The sequence below is a fragment of the Salvelinus fontinalis genome, chromosome 1, assembly GCF_029448725.1.
Source record: "Salvelinus fontinalis isolate EN_2023a chromosome 1, ASM2944872v1, whole genome shotgun sequence".
Lineage (NCBI taxonomy): Eukaryota > Metazoa > Chordata > Actinopteri > Salmoniformes > Salmonidae > Salvelinus > Salvelinus fontinalis.
In genome coordinates, this window is record NC_074665.1 from 49,255,536 (window position 1) to 49,277,748 (window position 22,213).

At 41.2% G+C, this 22,213-nt stretch overlaps 1 protein-coding gene across 1 annotated transcript in view; it reads left to right on the forward strand.

Annotated features, from left to right (window-relative positions):
• Positions 1-12,524: 12,524 nt before the first annotated feature.
• The window catches only part of LOC129856927 (leucine zipper putative tumor suppressor 2 homolog), a 40,893-nt gene continuing 31,204 nt past the window's right edge, over positions 12,525-22,213 (forward strand). The window contains exon 1 of the mRNA XM_055924708.1: positions 12,525-13,147. The gene's annotated coding sequence lies outside the window, so the exon portion shown is untranslated. The remainder of the gene's footprint in view (positions 13,148-22,213) is intronic.

Consider the following 22,213-nt stretch of genomic DNA (forward strand, 5'->3'; position numbering starts at 1 on the left):
GCTTTGAGGTCTGAGCTGTAAAGACCTTGATGTGTCACACAGGACTGGACCTGAGTGACACATGGACCTGAGTGACATATGAGCTGGATCCCTCTGTGGATGCCTGTCCTGGTGTGTTGTTGTTTGTTTGTTTGTGTCTGTCTGTCTGTCTGTCTGTCTGTCTGTCTCTAGCTGTTACTGGTGACAAAAAGGTAATCTGACACATGATGCTTACTTCTGCCTGCCCTACACATTTCCTTTGGTCACGTTCTACCTGCCCTACACATCCTGGTCACAAAGCCTCCCTTCCTAACACCAATTGCCCGTGTAGATCGCAAACCTTGACCTACAGTTACTTCATCTCTGTGAAGTGTACACACAGTTTACTGAAGCCTCACATGGTTTGCTGTCATAGGTTGTCAGTGCTTCATGTTCGCCTGGCCATGGACTCCCACTGACAGCGCTGTGCTGTACACTCCTGCTTTCTCACATTCAAACTGTACTCAACCGCCTGCATTTTGCCTTTGAACACAACAGGAGGCCTTCTGGAGAGAGAAAGCCAAGCGGTGTTGGGACCAGCCTTACATAATGTGTTTCGAGACCCAGAGAGACTGGGAGGCTTCATGTGTACACCTTCAGGGTGGATATGGACGCAATATAATCCCGAGCCCTGTGGGAGAGGGAGTGTGAGTGGCCCCCGCAACCTATCACGACCACTTTTCAACAGAGGTGGAAAAGGGGGTGTTTAGGAGATTTCAGGGTAGAGGGGCTGGCAGTGGGCTAATAATAGGTGGTTAATTAAATGCTGCGGTAAGACCATTGGAGGCTTAGGAGTTGAGGTATGGCGAGAGGGAGGGAGGGTAAAGGGGATAATGAGTCTGGAAGCTGTGGTGGGGCTTTAACAAGGAGTAGAAGGGGCCACCTAACTCTGTGAGGACACATTAAAAAAAACTCTTGGCTGGAGTGGGGGCCTCATACTACTAATAAGGGAGCATTGAAAATGACTACTGCACGCTGAATGAGTGAGGCCCTCGCCAGGCCTCTTATACCTCACACCAGAAGGCTTCACAGACTGAGGGGGGAGAGAGAGAGAAAGAGAGCTGTACTCAGCTAAACAAGAGCCTCCCCCCCAAAAAAGCGAATTGAATTCACTCTCAAATTAGGCATCTGTACAGGCCTTCAAAGTGGGCCCTAGTAAGCCTAATCCACTATTATTAAACACATGCGCTGCATATGCTGAGAGATCATTGGCTCTGTACATATGCTGCTCACCACCATGAAAGCCAGTGTGCAGCATATGTACAGAGCCAATGATCTCTCGGCACAGCAGTTAATTGCAGCATTATCGGCATACGCCATGTCCCAGAAGCCGATTACCTAACAGTGCAGTGTCTAACCCCAATGGCCCCCATAAATATACCCACAAAATATGCAAACCTGTCTATTATGTATGAGTGAGGGTAATTTTGCAATCTTTCAGTCCATTATGTCTCCTAAAGTGCTGACTGTGGAGAATGACTTGGTAAGGTAGAGAGCAGTACTGTAGACTGTGATATGCATGGAGTTTTACTATGCATCAAAGGTGGTGTTTTTTCTTTCTAGTTTGAAATAATGTGTCATTCTGTATTGGATAAAATGACCAACATCCTCAGCTCATTTGATCTGAAATACAGTACAAAATGAAACGTTACAGAAAAATCCACATGATGTTGTAGTTCAGTTACCTAAAGACTAATAAACCTGGCATCAAAGTAAGTGCGCCATTCACTGGATGACAAAGCAATTCCTCTGGCCCTCTGATTGGCTACGCCGGGATAGTTGGCTCGGTTGGAACACCTTTGTCTCCAAGCCGGTCAAGTCTCCAGCTCCAGGCAGTAATCCCAAGACCGATGCCTGTAGAATTACCACAGATAGCAACCAGGGAGACAGAATGGAACCAGAACAAAAATGTTAATTATCATATCGAATGGCACATTCTGACCGTGCAATGACTGAAAATAACCCCTTTACTATCCCCATTTCCCAATTGTTGTCCCAATTGTTCATTTACATGCACATTAGTGAATACCAAATAAAACACAGTTATTCAATGCTTTATTGATTAAAATGCAGGATTATGGATAATGACACAACTGAGCTTATTTTTACTCCATGGAAAACAGATGGAAATTTCATTTATAATCAACTTATTCTGATTAGGGACATGATCCATGCCATTTTCCCTACTTACCACGAAAATGAATTCTAGAATATAACCACCAAAACAACAGCAATTTAGCAGAAGTTTTGCCGTGGTTATTCACAGTATACGAAACAACTTTCCTTCTTATTTCTCTTTTCATAACGTGATGGCAAAAATAAACAGGCAGGCCAATTTCTGTAACGTCCCAGTCACATGCTGATTAACATTTGTCTTATTTTGGCACAGGGCATTTACAAATTCAAATGTAGGACACACTATGAATACATTAGAATAACATTTCATTAAAGCTCCCTGGAAGTGTTGACGAAGCAACTTGGAGTAGTTATTTCCCTTATGGCTCAGTGTTATATAGACTAGTCTCTCATGTGAGACATTACATTGGACCAGAATAATGAGAACATCAGTTAAATCCACCTTTAGAGTGGTTCTTTTCATAGGAGTTCATTGATGTCTTTTAAATGAATGAATAGGGAAGTACACAGAGTGTTCAAAACATTAAGGACACCTGGCATTTCCATGACAGACTGACCAGGTGAATCCAGCTGAAAGCTATGATACCTTATTGAGGTCAATTGTTAAATCCTCTTAAATCGGTGTAGTTGAAGGGGAAGGGACAGGTTAAAGAAGTATTTTTAAACCCTAGAGATTGTGTATGTGTGCCATTCAAAGGGTGAAATCAAATTCTATTGGTCACATACACATATTCAGCAGATGTTATTGCGGTTGTAGCGAAATGCTTGTGTTCCTAGCTCCAACACTGCAGTAATATATAATTTACAACTATATACACAAATCTATAAGTAAAGGAATAGAATTAAGAAACATATAAATATTAGGACAAGCAATGTCGGAGTCCGGAGTATATATATATATATGTATATATGATCGGATGTATAGACATTATGGACAGTATGTGGATAGATGATTTAGTATATCTGTAGAATACGTAGGATAGAATAGTATATACACAGCAATACTTGAATAGGATGGCATTGACTAGAATCCAGTATATTCATACGAAATGAGTAAAACAGTATGTAAACATTATTAAAGTGACCAGTGATCCAATGTCTATGTATATTGGGTAGCAACCTCTAAGGTGCAGGGTTGAGTAACCGGGGAGTAGCCGGCTACTGACAGTGACTAAGTTCAGGGCAGGGTACTAGGTGGAGGCCGGCTAGTAATGGCTATTTAACAGTCTGATAGCCATGAGATAGAAGCTGTTTTTCAGTCTCTCAGTCCCAGCTAAGATGCACCTGTACTGACCTCACCATCTGGAAGATAACAGGGTGAACAGGCAGTGGCTCGGGTGGTTTATGTCCTTGATGATATTTTTGGCCTTCCTGTGACATTGGGTGCTCTAGGTGTCCTGGAGGGCAGGCAGTTTGCCCCCATGATGCGTTGGGCAGACTGCACCACCCTCTGGAGAGCCCTGCGGTTGTGGGCGGTGCAGTTGCCGTACTAGGCGGTGATGCAGCCCGACAGGATGAGCTCAATAGCGCATCTATAAAAGTTTGTAAGGGTCTTAGGGGCCAAGCCAAATTTCTGTGTGGGTGGACAATTACAGATTGTCAGGGATGTGTATGCTGAGGAACTTTGAGCTTTTCACCTTATCTACTGTGGCCCCGTCAATGTTGTGGTGGTTGGGGTTGTGCTCCCTCTGCTGTGTCCTGAAGTCCACGATCAACTCCTTCGTTTTGTTGACGTTGAAGGAGAGGTTATTTTCTTGGCACCACTCCGCCAGGGCCCTCACCTCCTTCCTGTAGGCTGTCTAGTCATTGCTAGTAATCAGGCCTACTACTGTTGTGTTGTCTGCAAACTTGATGATTGAGTTGGAGGCGTGCATGGTCACGCAGTAATGGGTGAACAAGGAGTACAGGAGGGGGCTGAGCACGCACCCTTGTGGTGCCCCTGTGTTGAGGATCAGCGTAGTGGAGCTGTTGTTTCCTACCTTCACCACCTGGGGTTGGCCCATCAGGGTTCCAACCCAGGGCCCGAGCTTAATGATGAGTTTGGAGAGAACTATGGTGTTGAAGGCTGAGCTGTAGTCAAGCATTCTTACATAGGTATTCCTCTTGTCCAGATGGGATAGGGCAGTGTGCAGTGCGATGGTGATTGCATTGTCTGTGGATCTATTGGGGCGGTGTGCAAATTGAATTGGGTCTACGGTGTCAGGTAAGGTGGAGGTGATATGATCCTTAACTAGTCTTTCAAAGTACTTCATGACAACACAAGTAAGTGCTATGGAGCGATAGTCATTTATTTCAGTTACCTTTGCTTTCTTGGGTACAGGAACAATGGTGGACATCTTGAAGCATGTGGGGACAGCAGACACTCCAGCCATCTGATCTGCGCCTTGCGAGGGTTAACATGCTTAAATGTCTTACTCACGTCGGCCATGGAGAATGAGACCCCACAGTCCTCGGGAACAGCCCGCGTTGGTGGCACTGTGTTATCCTCAAAGCGAGTGAAGTAGGTGTTAAGCTTGTCCGGGAGCAAGATGGTGTCCGTGATGTGGCTGGTTTTCCCTTTGTAATCCGTGATTGTCTGGAGTCCCTGCCACATAAAAATCAAATCATATGTATTGGTCACATACACATGGTTAGCAGATGTTATTGCGAGTGTTGCGAAGTGCTTGTGGTTCTAGTACCGACAGTGCAGCAATATCTAACAAGTAATATCTAACAATTCCACAACAAATACCTAATGGAATAAGGAATGGAATGGAATAAGAATATATAAATATATGGATGAACAATGACAGAGCGGCATAGGCTAAGATGCAAAAGATAGTATAGAAAACAGTATATACATATGAGATGAGTAATGCAAGGTATGTGAATAGTATTAAAGCGGCATTATTAAAGTGACTAGTGTTCCATTTATTAAAATGGCCAATGATTTCAAGTCTGTATGCAGGCAGCAGCCTCTCTGTCCTAGTGATGGCTGTTTAACTGTCTGATGGCCTTGAGATAGAAGCTGTTTTTCAGTCTCTCGGTCCCTGCTTTGATGCATTTGTACTGACCTCGCCTTCTGGTAGCGGGGTGAACAGGTAGTGGCTCGGGTGGTTGTTGTCCTTGATGATCTTTTTGGCCTTCCTGTGACATCGGGCGCTGTAGGTGTCCTGGAAGGCATGTAGTTTACTCCCGTTGATGCGTTGTGCAGACTGAACCACCCTCTGGAGAGCCCTGCGGTTGTGGGTACAGTTGCCGTACCAGGCGGTGATACAGCCCGACTCAATTGTGCATCTGCAAAAGTTTGTGAGGGTTTTAGGTGCCAAGCCAAATTTCTTCAGCCTCCTGAGGTTGAAGAGGCGCTGTTGCTGTCTGTGTGCGTGGACCATTTCAGTTTGTCAGTGATGTGTCCACATTCTCCACTACCGTCCCATCGATGTGAATAGGAGGATGCTCCCTCTGCTGTTTCCTGAAGTCCACGATCATCTCCTTTGTTTTGTTGACATGAGAGGTTATTTTCCCTGACACCACACTCCGAGATCCCTCACCTCCTCCCTCTAGGCTGTCTCGTCGTTGTTGGTAATCAAGCCTACTATTATTGTGCCGTCTGCAAACTTGATGATTGAGATGAGGCATGCATGGTCACGCAGTCATGGGTGAACAGGGAGTACAGGACAGGGCTGAGCATGCATACTTGTGGGGCCCCAGTGTTGAGGATCAGTGAAATGGAGAGTGGGCGGCCTGGTGGCGGAACGACAGGAAGTCCAGGACCCAATTGCACAGGGCGAGGTTGAGACCAAGGGCCTCAAGCTTAATGATGAGCTTGGAGGGTACTATGGTGTTGAATGCTGAGCTACGGTGTAGTCAATGAACAGCATTTTTACATACAGTTGAAGTCGGAAGTTTACATACACCTTAGCCAAATACGTTTAAACTCAGTTTCACAATTCCTAACATTAAATCCAAGTAAATATTCACTGTCTTAGGTCAGTTAGGATCACTACTTTATTTTAAGAAAGTAAAATGTCAGAATAATAGTAGAGAGAATGATTTATTTCAGCTTTTATTTATTTCATCACATTCCCAGTGGGTCAGAAGTTTACAAACACTCAATTAGTATTTGGTAGCATTGCCTTTAAATGTTTTAACTTGGGTCAAACGTTTCGGGTAGCCTTCCAAAAGCTTCCCACAATAAGTTGGGGGAATTTTGGCCCATTCCTCCTGACAGAACTATTGTAACCGAGTCAGGTTTGTAGGCCTCCTTGCTCGCACACGTTTTCAGTTCTGCCCACAAATGTTCTATGGGATTAAGGTCAGGGCTTTGTGATGGCCACTCCAAGACCTTGACTTTGTTATCATTAAGCCATTTTGACACAACTTTGGAAGTATGCTTCAGGTCATTGTCCATTTGGAAGACCCATTTGCGACCAAGCTGTAACTTCCTGACTGATGTCTTGAGATGTTGATTTAATATATCCACATAATTTTGCAAGCTTCCGCCTTTTTCCTCCAAACATAACGATGGTCATCATGGCCAAACAGTTCTATTTTTGTTTCATCAGACCAGAGGACATTTCTCCAAAAAGTACGATCTTTGTCCCCATGTGCAGTTGCAAACCGTAGTCTGGATTTTTATGGCAGTTTTGGAGCAGTGGCTTCTTCCTCGCTGAGAGGCCTTTCAGGTTATGTCGATATAGGACTCGTTTTACTGTGAATATAGATGCTTTTGTACCTGTTTCCTCCAGCATCTTCACAAGATCCTTTGCTGTTGTTCTGGGATTGATTTGCACTTTTCGCACCAAAGTACGCTCATATCTAGGAGACAGCACGTGTCTCCTTCCTGAGTGGTATGACGGCTGCGTGGTCCCGTGGTGTTTAAACTTGTATACTATTGTTTGTACAGATGAACGTGGTACCTTCGAGTGTTTGGAAATTGCTCCCAAGGATGAACCAGACTTGTGGAGGTCTACAATTGTATTTCTGAGGTCTTGGCTGATTTCTTTTGATTTTCCCATGATGTCAAGCAAAGAGGCACTGAGTTTGAAGGTAGGCCTTGAAATACATCCCCGGGTACACCTTCAATTGACTCAAATTATGTCAATTAGCCTATCAGAATCTTCTAAAGCCATTTTCTGGAATTTTCCAAGCTGTTTAAAGGCACAGTCAACTTAGTGTATGTAAACTTTTGACCCACTGGAATGGTGATATTGTGAATTATAAGTGAAATAATCTGTCTGTAAACAATTGTTGGAAAAATTACTTGTGTTATGCACAAAGTAGATAACTTTCCTAACCAACTGGCCAAAACTATAGTTTGTTAACAAGAAATTTGTGGAGTGGTTGAAAAACGAGTTTTAATGATTGCAACCTAAGTGTATGTAAACCTCCGACTTCAACTGTAGGAATCCCAAAAATATATTTAAAAAATATAAGACTGGTATTAGCCCATACAAAAGCATTGAATAAGAGATTCTCTACATGGAACAACAGAAAATCACAAAAAATAAAAAGGAAGTTTGTTCTGAAGTGTCTGTCCTGTATCTGAGAGATGTAAGAAAGATCAGGAAACAGTTTATTTTAACCCCTTATTTGGGTTATTTAACAGTCTCCATATACACTACCAGTCAAAAGTTTGCGCACACCTACTCATTCAAGGGTTTTTCTTTATTTTTACTATTTTCTACATTGTAGAATAATAGTGAAGCAATAAAAATTATGAAATAACACATATGGAATAATTTAGTAACCCAAAAAGTGTCAGAAAATCTAAAAATATTTTTGATTTTTCAAAGTAGCCCTTTGCCTTGATGACAGCTTTGCACACTCTTGGCATTCTCTCAACCATCTTCATGAGGAATACTTTTACAACAGTCTTGAAGGAGTTCCCACTTAAGCTGAGCATTTGTTGGCTGCTTTTTCTTCACTCTGCGGTCCAACTCAACCCAAAAGGTTGGGTGATTGTGGAGTCCAAGTCATCTGATGCAGCCCTCCATCACTGTCCTTCTTGGTCAAACAGCCTTTACACAGCCTGGAGGTGTGTTGGGTCATTGTCCTGTTGAAAAACAAATGATAGTTCTACTAAGCGCAAACCAGATGGGATGGGGTATCGTTGTAGAATGCTGTGGTAACCGTGCTGGTTAAGTGTGTCTTCAATTCTAAATTTATGACAGACAGTGTCACCAGCAAAGCACCTATCACCATCACACCTCCTCCTCCATGCTTCACGGTGGGAACCACACATGCGGAGCTCATTCGTTCACCTACTCATCTCACAAAGACACGGTGGTTGGAACCAAAATTCGCAAATTTGAACTCATCAGACCAAAGGACAGATTTCTACCGGTTTAATGTCCATTGCTTGTGTTTCTTGGCCCAAGCAAGTCTCTTCTTCTTAGTGGTGTCCTTTAGTAGTGTTTTTTTGCAGCAATTCGACCATGAAGGCCTGATTCATGCAGTCTCCTCTGAACAGTTGATGTTGAGATGTGTCTGTTACTTGAACTCTGTGAAGCATTTGTTTGGGCTGCAATCTGAGGTGCAGTTAACTGAACTTATTATCTGCCGCAGAGGTAACTCTGCGTCTTCCTTTCATGTGGCGGTCCTCGTGAGAGCCAGTTTCATCATAGCGCTTGATGGTTTTTGCGACTGCACTTGAAGAAAATTTCTACGTTTTTGACATTTTCCGTATTGACTGACCTTCATGTCTTAAAGTAATGATGAACTGTCGTTTCTCTTTGCTTATTTGAGCTGTTCTTGCTGTAATATGGACTTGGTCTTTTACCAAATAGGGCTATCTTCTGTATACCACCCCTACCTTGTCGCAACACAACTGATTGGCTCAAATGCATAAAATTTACTTTTAACAAGGCACACCTGTTAATGGAAATGCATTCCAGGTGATTATCTCCTGAAGCTGGTTGATAGAATGCCAAGAGCGTGCAAAGATGTCATCAAGGCAAAGTGCGGCTACTATGAAGAATCTCAAATATAAAATATATTTTGATTTGTTTAACACTTTTTTGCTTACTACATGATTCCATATGTGTTTTTTCATAGTTTTGATGTCTTCACTACCATTCTACAATATATAAAATAGTAGAAATGAAGAAAAACCCTTGAATGAGTAGATGTGTCCAAAGTTTTGACTGGTACTGTAGACTTCCAACACTGTTTTGAACTGGTACAGGGTGCCCTTCAGACAAGTCTTGTGATTCATGTTTTGTATACTCAGTCTATGTAAGGGACGAATTATGGAGTGCTGAAGAAACCCCCCTGTCATAACATTCTAATGGTTTGAGATGGGTTTATGTAATCTTGTTTGCTCTATTTACTTTGAATAGGGAAGTATGTAAGGGATGAATTAAGGAGGGCTGAAGAAACCCACTGTCATAACATTTTAACGGTTTGACATGGGTTTATGTAATGTTGTTTGCTCTGTTTATTTCGAGTAAACAGAGCAATAGCTTGAGCTTCATTCCTGGTTTGGTTATAAAGTTGTGTCTTTCACCATGCCTGCTTGTAAATACATTTAGGCTACTACATATTTAACCTGCCCCCACCTGAGCTGAAAATACAAAAAATATAATCTCCAATGTACTAAGATGTTCCCTATCCATTTCAGAAAGCAGGCTGGTAAGAAAAGCCACGTAAAAAAGAATTTGCATTCTGTTGGAAATAGTCTCCCTAATCATATAATGCATGATAATAATAATAAGCTTACATCCAAAACCACTTACAGTTACCACATTCATAATTGTATGTGGTCCATGTGGGAATGGAACCCACATAACATGCTCCAATTAACACGGGATTGCTCTACATGAGCATTACACACTAGCATGTATCACTAGGGCTGTGACTTGCAGGGCCAGACAAAACAGGCTGCTAAGCTGGTAGGAGAGTAGATCACATGATAGGTGATTTTATGCTGTCCTGAGTTCCTAGCATTGTGTCAGAGTGGCCGAGCAAGGTAAAAAAGGTAGGCAGGCGTTGGGTTCAGGTTTCAAGGCGTCTGCAGAGAAACAGTTTTGAATGCATTGAGGGGAAAGGTCAATGATGTAACCTGGTCCCAGATCTGTTTGTGCTGTATAGCTGGCTCCTATGGTCGTTGTCATGGCATGTTTGGTATGAAAATAACTATAGGATTTGTCAAGACAGCACACACAGATCTGGGACCAGATTGGGTGAAGCAAGTGGCCATTCTAAGTGTTCTACACATGTCATGTTATGTGATAAACAAGAGCAGCAAGAGGGTGTACGGTCAAAACCTGTATCAACATTATAGAACATATCTGGTATGGTGCGTTTACCCTATTCAACTGATCATATCCATGTGTAAAAATTGGCTGTGTGAATCTGTGTGAGTTAATATCGCAGAAGCCACAGAGCGACCATTTTGAGTTAAATTAGTTATTGGCCAATTACTTTAGGATGATTATTTCCATTCACCAAATTTTGAGAGGAAAAAACCCACTGGATACAGTGGAAACCATTATCACTCAAATTACAGCTAAGCAGGCTGCTATGCAATGATAAACATCTTGAGCATGCAGCCCTGTCTAAAGTGAGAGCAGTGGAAAGGCAAAAACACAAAAAGTCTCATTGCTCATACTGCAACTGAGATAGGGAAGATCCAGTGGTTTGTAGGGCCTCATTGTTAACAGATACACTTGCATACAATCTACACAATTATCAATTACTGTAACAAAACGGCTCCTCAAATTCTCCTGTGGTCAAATAAGTAGGCCCTACGGTTGAATGAGCCTCATTCTTTGTATGGCTGATTATTTTTTTATTTTTTTTACAATGATTTGTAGAGGAGAGTGGGGTAAACTGAGACATTTTTTTGCATTCAGCATCACTCCATCAATTGGAATATAGCATTCTTTCTAACAAATACATCTACATATATTTCAAGATGTTGTGTATCCCTGGAAATAATCTGAATTCATGTAAAGACTACAGTTTTGAAAAATAGCTTGTCAGTTTACCCCGGGTTTGGGGTAAATTGAGCCACGGCACAGTGTGAGTTTAGCCGCCTATACATTTTAGTACTGAATGAAACATTACCACTACTTTTTAAAAACCATGTCTATCTTTATTTCCCAAACACAATTCAACACGATCACAATTGCTTTTTCAAAATAATTGTAAGCATATTTTAACACAGGCTTAACACATAACAAACACTTAGTACTTTTTTAACACTTTTAACATAGGCCAGGCTCTGTTATTATCTCACATTCCGGTGAGAGTGCCTTGCATTACGCCTGGGAAGAAAACGCTTCAATTTGCTCAACTTACCCCAAGGCAAAAATGTTAACTATATTAGCCCACACAGCTACAAGGATGCACTTTCATGCTAGGTATAGGACCTCATATTGAAGCGTATAGAGACCCCAACTGATGTATAGAACAATCTTTAAAAGATTTACTTTGGTTTAAATACACGCATCATGAAACCTCTAACACAATAAATTAATTTGACTTGGTGAAAATTCGTTTTTTTGGACAGAACTTGCTTACCACTTTTTTCCATGTAGTTTCTTTACCGAGCCATACACAGAATTATTAATGTATGTGTATACATGGAGCGTGGTAGGATACTGTAATTTGGACCCGGTAAGGGGTCATGCCAAGTTCAAGAATAAAAATAATAATAAATAAAAAATAACACTGCTTAAATTGAATTCAACTACTACAGTATATTGTGGCCTTGTTTAATTTTGGTGAATAAAGGATTGTCAATGTGAGGATGGAGTTGTCAGGTACGACCAGGGGGGTATACTACAAAGCAGGATTAAGGAGTTAGCCTGATTTACACACACACACACACACACACACACACACACACATATATATATATATACACACACATACATATATATACACATACATCCATATATATACACATGCATATATATATATACACACATACATATATATATACGTACATATATATATATATATATATACACATACATATATATATATATACACATACATATATATATATATATATACACACATACATATATATATATACATACATACATATATATATGTATGTGTATACATTTTTATATATGTATATACATTTTTATATATGTATATATAAAATAAATAAATAAATAAATAAATAAATATATATATATATATATATATATATATATATATATATATATATATATATATATATATATATATATATATAAATAAAGGATAAGCTTGAAATGGGCATGGTTTCATTGATTTAGCAAATGAAAACATATACCGGTGTCAGAGTTTCGCTTTAAAAAAATATATATTTCTGGTCGCTTATCAAAGTTAGCTGGCTAACTCGTTGAACCCGCTTTGCAGTGTCGGCTTAGTTTACCCTTTGGTATTACATATTTAGAATAGACGGGAACCGGTTGTGCTAGAACAGGTAGGGAAAATGGGTCACTTATCTTCAGGACAAACCATTTGGATTTTATAATGACGTCATCTGTTAATTTACTTGTGTTTTATAGTAGCCAATGGAAGTTAGAGTGACGTGCTAGATGTGTAATATCTTATTTTGAAGGTCACTGTCGATGGTTCTGAGAGACTGTTGTTATTGTCAGGAAATCATATAATTTCCACTTGTCTGTGTTTCACTGCACATTCAGCATCTAAAAAACAGCAGTCGTAGACAAGAGACCCATTCTTCAGTTCACTGGTCATCACATTACTTCAGCCAGTGGTGGAGAAGCTATGGTTGGCAGCCAATTGGGGGCTGGGCTCAGAGTCAAACGGAGACGGAACGGGAATTTTTCTACAAGCATCTGACCTGAACAGTGTGCTGGAGCGCTCACATCAAAAACACGCGCCATCGCTATACACAAGGAGGAAGAGACGGAAATTGTACACTCGAAAAATCGTTTTCGGCTACAAATTATAGATTAAAAAGAACACCTACGCCAAACAGTTTATAAAGAATTTACTTAACTGTCCTGTCAACCTCCTCCTGAGCTGTGCACCGAGGCTTTTCATGGTAAGTTTTTTTTTAAAATAACTGGTACAATGCTGCAGCCAGTGCTGCTCTTCTTTCTCGAGCTTGTGAAAATAACGATCTATAGTGACTTTGTTATAACGCACCAAATATGTTGTGTAATAATGTTCGTTTATCGTAGTTTTTGTTCACAAAAGACAGTCCCATATGGGATTAGTCGAAACGTTGAAAGGCAGCAGTGTAGGCTCAGTCCAACTCCTTTCTATTTCATTTGACGCAGGTGTAGGCTGTCAATTTATACATTGCTTTATTTATTATTTTAAAGTTTGGCTTCTCTGATAAACATATTTTTATACTTTCATGCATGTCATTTTCATCATGGCATTTTTGACTGACCTTTTGCCTTTTTCAATCAAATGTTTTGCCCCAGCTAACACACCTGACTCCAATAATCACCTAATCATGATCTTCAGTTTTGAATGCAATTTGATTAATCAGCTGTGTTTACTAGGGATGGAGTGAAAGTGTGACACCAATCAGTCCCTTGAGGACTGGAGTCTCCCAACCCCTGCATGTGGTGGCCAGTCCTAATCTGGCTGTGCCAGGTGGAGATTATAAGAGTACATACTCATTAAGGCCAGATTGTTATTCCATGTTCATAGATAACCAGCAGGGTCACATAAAATCCTTATGCAGATAGGTCAATAATGCAAAGTTGTTAAAGTTCAGTCAATAACTGGCTCGGGACAGGGATGCATAATGTGGTTTGGGATGCCTGTGTGGCACAGGAGTGGTGTTGACAGGTAGGATAGAACCTGTGGTAGACCTACCTTAAAGGTAGATTAATAGCCTATTTATTTTGGTCCTTTTGTTTTTCACTATTTAAGAGTTATATTAGTGTTTATCAGACTTTACTGGTTGGGTGAGTTTTAGACAATGCAACACCCTGATCCCATGTTGCCTGTGTAGGCACTTCTTGTGAAAAAAATTAACTATCTTTATCTTATCTTGGATCTGAACTGAATACAGTTCCTTTGTAATTCATCCATACAGGGGTTTTGGTACTCTTCTGTTGTAGTGTGTCAGACCTTGCTCTCCGTTAAACAAAACTGTTCTATTTGATTTATTAGGATCCCCATTAGATGACGCCAATGGCAACAGCTAGTCTTACTGGGGTCTGACACACAACGAAAAGACATTACAGACAAAAGACTACCATTTACATACATTTAAAAACATTAACATTGTGTGTATATCTATCTATCAGTTATACATACATGTCAGTACATACACACAACAAGTAGGTCACATGGGGGAGAGCCGTGTTGCTTTATTTGTTTTTTGAAACTAGGTTTGCTGTTCACTTGCCCTATATAAAGTGGAAGGGAGTTCCATCCACTCATGGCTCTGTATAATACTGTACATTTCCTTGATTTTTTTCTGGACCTGGGGACTCTGAAAAGACCCTGTTGGCTTGTCTGGTGGAGTAAGTGTGTGTGTGTGTCATTGCTATGTGAATGTTGATTATGCAAACAATTTGGAATTTCCAACACATTTAATGTTTCTTATAAAAACAAGAAGTGACGCAGCTCTTAGCCAAGAGAGAATGGCATGCATAGTGTTAATATTAGCCCTATGATTACAACGAAGAGCAAGACGTGTCGCTCTGTTCTGGGCCAGCTGCAGCGTAACTAGGTCTTTCTTTGCAGAACTTGACCATATGACTGGACAATAATCAAGATACTATAAAAATTTGAGCCTGCAGCACTTGCTTTGTGGAGTGTGGTGTCAAAAAAGTATCCTCAACTTGTTCAACAGCCACACCATTCATTACCAGATGCAGCTGAGGTCTAGAACTTAGGGAATGATTTGTACCAAATACAATGCTCTTAGTTTCAGAGGTGTTCAGGACCAGTTCATTACTGGCTACCCATTCCAAAACAGACTGCAACTCTTTGTTAAGTGTTTCAGTGACTTCATTAGCTGTGGTTGCTGATGAGTATATGGTTAAATCATCAGCGTACATGGACACATGCTTTGTTTAATGCCTGTGGCAGGTCATTGGTAAAATTTGAAAAGAGTAGAGAGCTGCCCTGCAGTACACCATGTTTAACATTAGAGAAGATTCCATTAATGAAAACCCTGAGTTCTATTACACTGCCATATCGTGGATTCAAAGTAATCAGAGGTTGAAAAGCCATAACACAAGTTTTCTAAACAACATATTATGCTCAATAATATCAAAAGCTGCACTGAAATCTAATAGTACAGCTCCCACAATCTTATTATCAATGTCTTAAAACCAATCATCAGTCTGTGTGTATGTGGATAAGACTCTGCTCTGTGTGTGTGTCAGTGGAGGCTCTTCAGAGGAGGAAGGGGAGGACCGTCCTCAGTGAATTTCAGAAATTAAAATGGTGAAACAAAAGTTCTCATTTTTAGATAAAACTACACTAAATATATTAATGTCATCAAATAATTGATTAAAACACATTACTGTTCTACAGTAGCCTCAACAGCACTCTGGGGTAGAACCATGGTGTAGCCAGGGGTGGGCAATTCCAGTCCTCGGGCGCCGGATTGGTGTCAGTTTTTCCCCAGCCCCAGGTAACAACTGACTCCAATAATCACCTAATCGTGATCTTCAGTTTAGAATGCAATTTGATTAAACAGCTGTGTTTGCTAGGGATGGAGTAAAAGTGTGACACCAATCAGGCCCCACAGGGCTGAAGTTGCCCACCCCTTGTGTAGCTGAAGAACAGCTAGTTTCTATCCTCCTCTGGGTACATTGACATAAAAACAAAACTTAGGAGGCTCATGGTTCTCACCACCTTCCATAGAATTACACAGTAATTATGACAACTTTTGGAGGACATCCTCCAACCTATCAGTGCTCTTGCAGTGTGAAGTGACATGTTGTGGACCCAATAAAAGGATCAGAGAATGAATCTAGTACTAAAAGCATAAGCTACAGCTAGCTAGCACTGCAGTGAATAAAATGTGATGAGTAGAGAGATTTTGTAGATTTTTTATTTTCTCACTTACCTAGCTAGCGAGTAGTTTAACCTACTCAAACACCCGGCTCAAAGACCGAGGGATGCTATGTTAGCTAGCTGGCTATGGCTATCCAACACTGGAAGTCTTCCAAGTCAAGGTACGTTTTGGGGTTTTATTAATTTATTGCCACTGGGGCCCGCTGATGTACACTGTACTGCATCATTGTAGCAGGTTTATTCATGTGTTAGTTCTAGTAGCTAGCAATGTTGACTATGACGTTACGTAATAACGAATGTTGACAATGCTTTATCTTGGCCAGGTCGCAGTTGCAAATGAGAACTTGTTCTCAACTAGCCTACCTGGTTAAATAAAGGTGAAAAAAAAAAAAAAAAAAAAAAAAGGTGACAACGATGTAGGCTGTGTGTAACAGTTAGTGGTTATGGTGTGAAGGTTTGGCTTGGAAAGTTTTTTTTTGCCTAGTCACAGACAGCTGTTGTACTGCGCACTAAAGTCCACAAGCGAAAGTAAAAGGTGAGAGGAGGAGAGCGTGTAGATGCATGAAGGAATTATACAATGAGCAAATCATCATGGTGTTTGTATGTGGCTGGTATGAAAGTGAACTGTGTTTGTTCTGATCAAGGGTGTATTCATTCCGCCGATTCTGTTGAACAATGTTCCTTGAACGAAAGCAAATCGAACGAAACTTGAATAAACATACCTGAATTTGTCCAATAGAAACTCTAATTTGCAACTGTTTTTATTAATGATAACGCCCCAGATCAGCTAGATGCAGGCAAGAGTGTGCAAGGTGGTATTGAATTTGTCACTGTCTGGATTACGCAAATGTTTCTCTCTACCTGTTGTATCATTATCATTATGGGTATAGGGAAGATTTCAGTATCGTGTAGTAGCCTAAACCTATCAATGTTATTACATTGAGCTGGGTGAATGGAATATGAATGAGAGTCATCCAATATGCTGTAATAGAAATAAGGCTATGCTCATAAAAAAAGTGTCCTGCCTCATCTTAAACGGCACCGACCGCCACTAGTGTATATGGATACCACAACCCCTATTACAAAAACATGTTTTTCCCCTCATCAATCTACACACAAAGCAAAAACAGGTTTTTAGATTTAAAAAATGATTAAAAAACCCCACCCCATTTACATAAGTATTCAGACCCTTTGCTATGAGACTCGAAATTGAGCTCAGGTGCATCCTGTTTCCATTGATCATTCTTCAGATATTTCTACAACTTGATTGGAGTCCACCTGTGGTGAATTCATTTGATTGGACATGATTTGGAAAGGCACATAACTGTCTATATAAGGTCCCACAGTGGACAGTGCATGTCAGAGCAGAAACCAAGCCATGAGTTTGAAGGAATTGTCCGTAGAGCTCTGAGACAGGATTGTGTAGAGGCAAAGATCTGGGGAAGGGTACCAAACAATTTCTGCAGTATTGAAGGTCCCCCAAGAACGCAGTTGCCTCCATCATTCTTAAATGGAAGAAGTTTGGAACCACCAAGGCACGTAATGGACTCTCAGACCATGAGAAACAAGATTCTCTGGCCTGATGAAACCAAGTTTGAACTCTTTGGCCTGAATGCCAAGCGTCACGTCTGGAGGAAACCTGGCATCATCCTTACGGTGAAGCATGGTGGTGGCAGCATCATGCTGTGGGGAGGTTTCTTTAGCTGCAGGGACTTGGAGACTAGTCAGGATCGAGGGAAAGATGAATGGAGCAAAGTACAGAGACATCCTTGATGAAAACCCGCTCAGGATCTCAGCCTGGGGTGAAGGTTCACCTTTCAACAGGACAACGACCCTAAGCACACAGCCAAGACAAAGCAGGAGTGGCTTCGGGACAAGTCTCTGAATGTCCTTGATTGTCCTAGCCTGAGTGAGTGTGTGAGCGAGACAGTGTTTTAATACTTTGAAAATGTGTCCTTCCATTACCTCCCTCCTGTGTTTATTTCTCAGCAGAATCATTGACTTCTGTTGGTGCGGGTTTAAAAAAAAAAATGGTTTAGCAGTATCTGTTCTGCTTTGTACGTATGAAACACCAGGGAGCAGGCTTTAGATGTGCTTCACTGAGGCAATCATCACGCAAAGAGGCTGCATGTCTTGTAACTAATGATGCTAAAAATATAATAACTCATCTGGGCTCAAGGACCCAAGGGAATTTGAGACTGGATCTGAGGAACTACTGTAGTTTTTTGTTCAATGATCAAGTTAATTTAGGTAACCTGTAATACTGTACTGTATGTAGAATTTCCTTGACCATTTCACTTGCTTGGAATAGGGACCAGAACAAAGGGTGAGGTAGAGGGCATTGTCAATAATTGAAAGCAGTGTTTGTCTGTGAGCATTTTGCTGTGTCATGGAGGAATTCCCCTCGTGGGCCTGGAAGATGCTTGGGAAATATGGGAAGAGGGTTTGTGTTGGTTATTTTAACCTGGGCCCGGTCCAGTTTCCTGTTCAGTGGATGACCTGCTTGTGTAAGGGATACTTTGGTTTTTCCCTTGAAAGACATTGAAACTGAAGGTCAAGTCCCTCTAGACTTGCCAGTATTTTCTGTTTGTATAACAGGGAAGGTGAATATAGTGCCATTCTATTTCAAGGTTTACTGTAGTTAATTTCAAAGGGAGCATCTTGTAAAGTGCTTACACAAGTAATTTTCCCTGTCTTCAGGATCTGTGAGTTGGCTAGTTTATGTTTCTGTCCCACTGCCACATCAACCTCCTGTTTCTCATTGTAATTAGTGATGTTGCATAGTTTTCTTCCCACTCACTTCACCACAATATGTTAAACAGTTTGAAACAACAACAATGCCATGGAGGAAACTTCTTGTTCTTTGTATATTTGGGTTGGGAGAAGTCTATGAAATTCCTCAATTGTTTACGAGTAAAGGGAGGTCTGAGCTGAGCTCTGAGGACTTTATCAGACTGAAAAGACGAGCACTTCAGGGAGGATCGGCCCTTAACCTAAAGGCTAATAGAAGGTTCTGTGTGTGCCTACCTACTTTTATCTGGATGTGTCTGTAAAAGATCTGTCAACAGTACTACTTCCTCCTTTACAATGGATCCCTTTCAATGCCTGATGACACAGACCGAGCTGGGCCACTGTCTTACCCTCAGGCTTTAGTGATGTTCTCAGTATTAAGCTAAGTGAACAGCTGGGCCACACAGCTTTCTGAAGGGCACTGGGAAAGGGGACAGTCAAGGGGGGCGGTTAATGAGGGTTCTCACTCCCTGGGAAAGGTTAATGATGGTATTTTGAGACAAAATGTTGGTATAAGATCCAGATAAAATTGAGATTATTTTCATTAAAGGCTCAATACTGTTCGTCATGCATCATCTTCAGGAGGCAGGAGTTTTTCCTGGTCAGGTCACGATGTGGTTAGGATTAACTAAGGGGCTTGAAAAAGTCAATCTGAAATGTCTGGGTTGTAATAGTGTATCCCGACGCAGTGGTCCTTTGAGCCGGATCATAAACAGTGCCTCTCTGCCTCCTGTTGTAAGGAGCTCTCGCACCCTCAACCTTCGGCTCCAAGTCATCTCCCTGGGTATCAGACAGACAGACAGAGAGCCAGCATACGAACCCCAATATGTCCTGACCGTACACAATCTGTGCTCCACCACCACTGGAACTGCATTACCCTCTTTATCTTCCTCCAATGCTTTCTCTCCCGCTTCACTTCTCAGGCTCGACTTTAACCCTGCATTCATGTAAGCACTTTGACAAGTGGCCCAGTAACTGCTGGGCTGGAAATTAGATTTACAGTTTGGTAAACATTCCCGATAAGACGTCAGACTAGGCAACTAGTGGAATTTGCTGCCTTATTGCATTTTTGCACTGACTGTCAATTTGTCACCAGTCTTATAATCTGTAGTGATTGAATTTGTTGATTTCAATGGACAGTAAAATACAATTTTAGTGATGGTCAGTGCAGTACAGTTTTGCTGATATTGCAGAATATTATTACAGAAAGGACTAGAAAGCTAGGACCCAGGGGCTGTTTGTAGTGGACAGTTTTTTTTTCTTCCTTGTGCCGGAGCCTGCCTTCTTATATTTCCAAAATCAAAGGAATGAGGTCTGCAGATTTCAGTCAATGAGTTTTTACACTACTTTAATATCCTGTCTGGGGAATTTTTGACCTATGTTCTGGTTACTGTAAATTCAGATGAATACAAACTGTTGAGGTTGAAAAACAAAATTAGTATTTTTTTTGTGATCAAATGTTATTTTATTTAGTAATAATAATTGTCAGCAAACATGAATACAAAAGGGTGTTGCACTCCCCACATCCTAATCCCAGCCCACTCGAGACCTAAGGGATCGAATTAAATAAACATACATGTATAAAATAAACAACAAAGCAACACATCACAAATTGTTTCAGCGGCAAAAAGCCAATGGTTTAAAGTGTGACATGGTATAAATGTCATGTTCTTCCTGAGTGCTTTGTGATTGGGCGGTGGTAGTTTGATGACATTCACAGCTGGTGTGGAATGGCCCTTATGTACTGTACTGTACTACTCTCACTCCTTTTCCCCTTGCTAACGTTTCCTGCAGTGCTGTGAAGGTATTACCTAGGCTTACGTAACCGGGGTTGTTTGTTTTGGTTATTTTTAAATCTACTTTCTCATTACTAGTGCTGAGCAATTAACCAACATTTTGGTTTTCAAACAACCAATCGGCTGACTTGACTTTGGTTCAATTATTTAAATTCTATTTTTTTGGGGGGGGGGGGGCTCAATGCACACATTGTGTAGTTTCTCTATAGAGAAATCGGATCAAGCCCAAACTGTGTGCTGTACAGTGTATTCGGAAAGTATTCAAACCCCTTGACTTTTTCCACATTTTGTTACGTTACAGCCTTATTCTAAAAAGGGTTAAATTGTTTTTTCCCCCTCATCAATCGACACACAATACCCCATAATGACAAAGCAAAAACAGGTTTTACATTTATTTGCAAATGTATTTAAAATAAAAAACGTATTACATTTACATAAGTATTCAGACCCTTTACTCAGTACTTTGTTGAACTACCTTTGGCAGTGATTACAGCCTCAAGTCTTTTTTGGGTATGACGCTATAAGCTTGGCACACCTGTATTTAGGGAGTTTCTCCCATTCTTCTCTGCAGACCCTCTCAAGCTCTGTCCGGTTGGATGGGGAGCGTCACTGCACAGTTATTTTCAGGTCTCTCCAGAGATGTTCAATCGGGTTCAAGTCCAGGCTCTGGCTGGGCCACTCAAGGACATTCAGAGACTTGTCCCGAGGTCCCTCCTGCGTTGTCTTGGCTGTGTGCTTAGGGTTGTTGTCCTGTTGGAAGGTCAACCTTTTACCCAGTCTCAGGTCCTGAGTGCTCTGGAGCAGATTTTCATCAAGGATCTCTCTGTACTTTGCTCAGTTAATATTTCCCTCAATCCTGACTAGTCTCCCAGTCCCTGCCACTGAAAAACATCCCCACAGCATGATGCTGCCACCACCATGCTTTACCGCAGGGATGGTGCCAGGTTTCCTTCAGACGTGATGCTTGGCATTCAGGCCAAAGAGTTCAATCTTGGATTCATCAGACCAGAACTCTGGAGCTCTGTCAGTGACCATCGGGTTCTTGGTCACCCCCCTGACCAGGGCACTTCTCCCCCGATTGCTCAGTTTGGCCAGGCGGTCAGCTCTAGGAAGAGTCTTGGTGGTTCCAAACTTCTTCCATTTAGGAATGATGGAGGCCGTGTGTTCTTGGGGACCTTCAATGCTGCATAAATGTTTTGGTACCCTTCCCCAGATCTGTGCCTCGACACAATCCTGTCTCAGAGTTCTATGGACGATTCCTTAGACCTCATGGCTTGGTTTGTGAATGAAGGGTGGTTAATTAAGCAAAAAGGCCCGAGAAGGTGCGGTGTATTGGCCATACAGTATAAAATGGTTACTAACGTAATTAGAGCAGTCAAAATAAATGTTTTGTCATACCTGTGGTATACGGTCTGATATCACGGTTTTCAGCATTCAGGGCTCGAACCATCCAGTTTATAATAAGTGATAAGCAGTGATGGGCAGTCACTACCATCTTGGGATTTTATTAATTGTATTATTCTCGCATA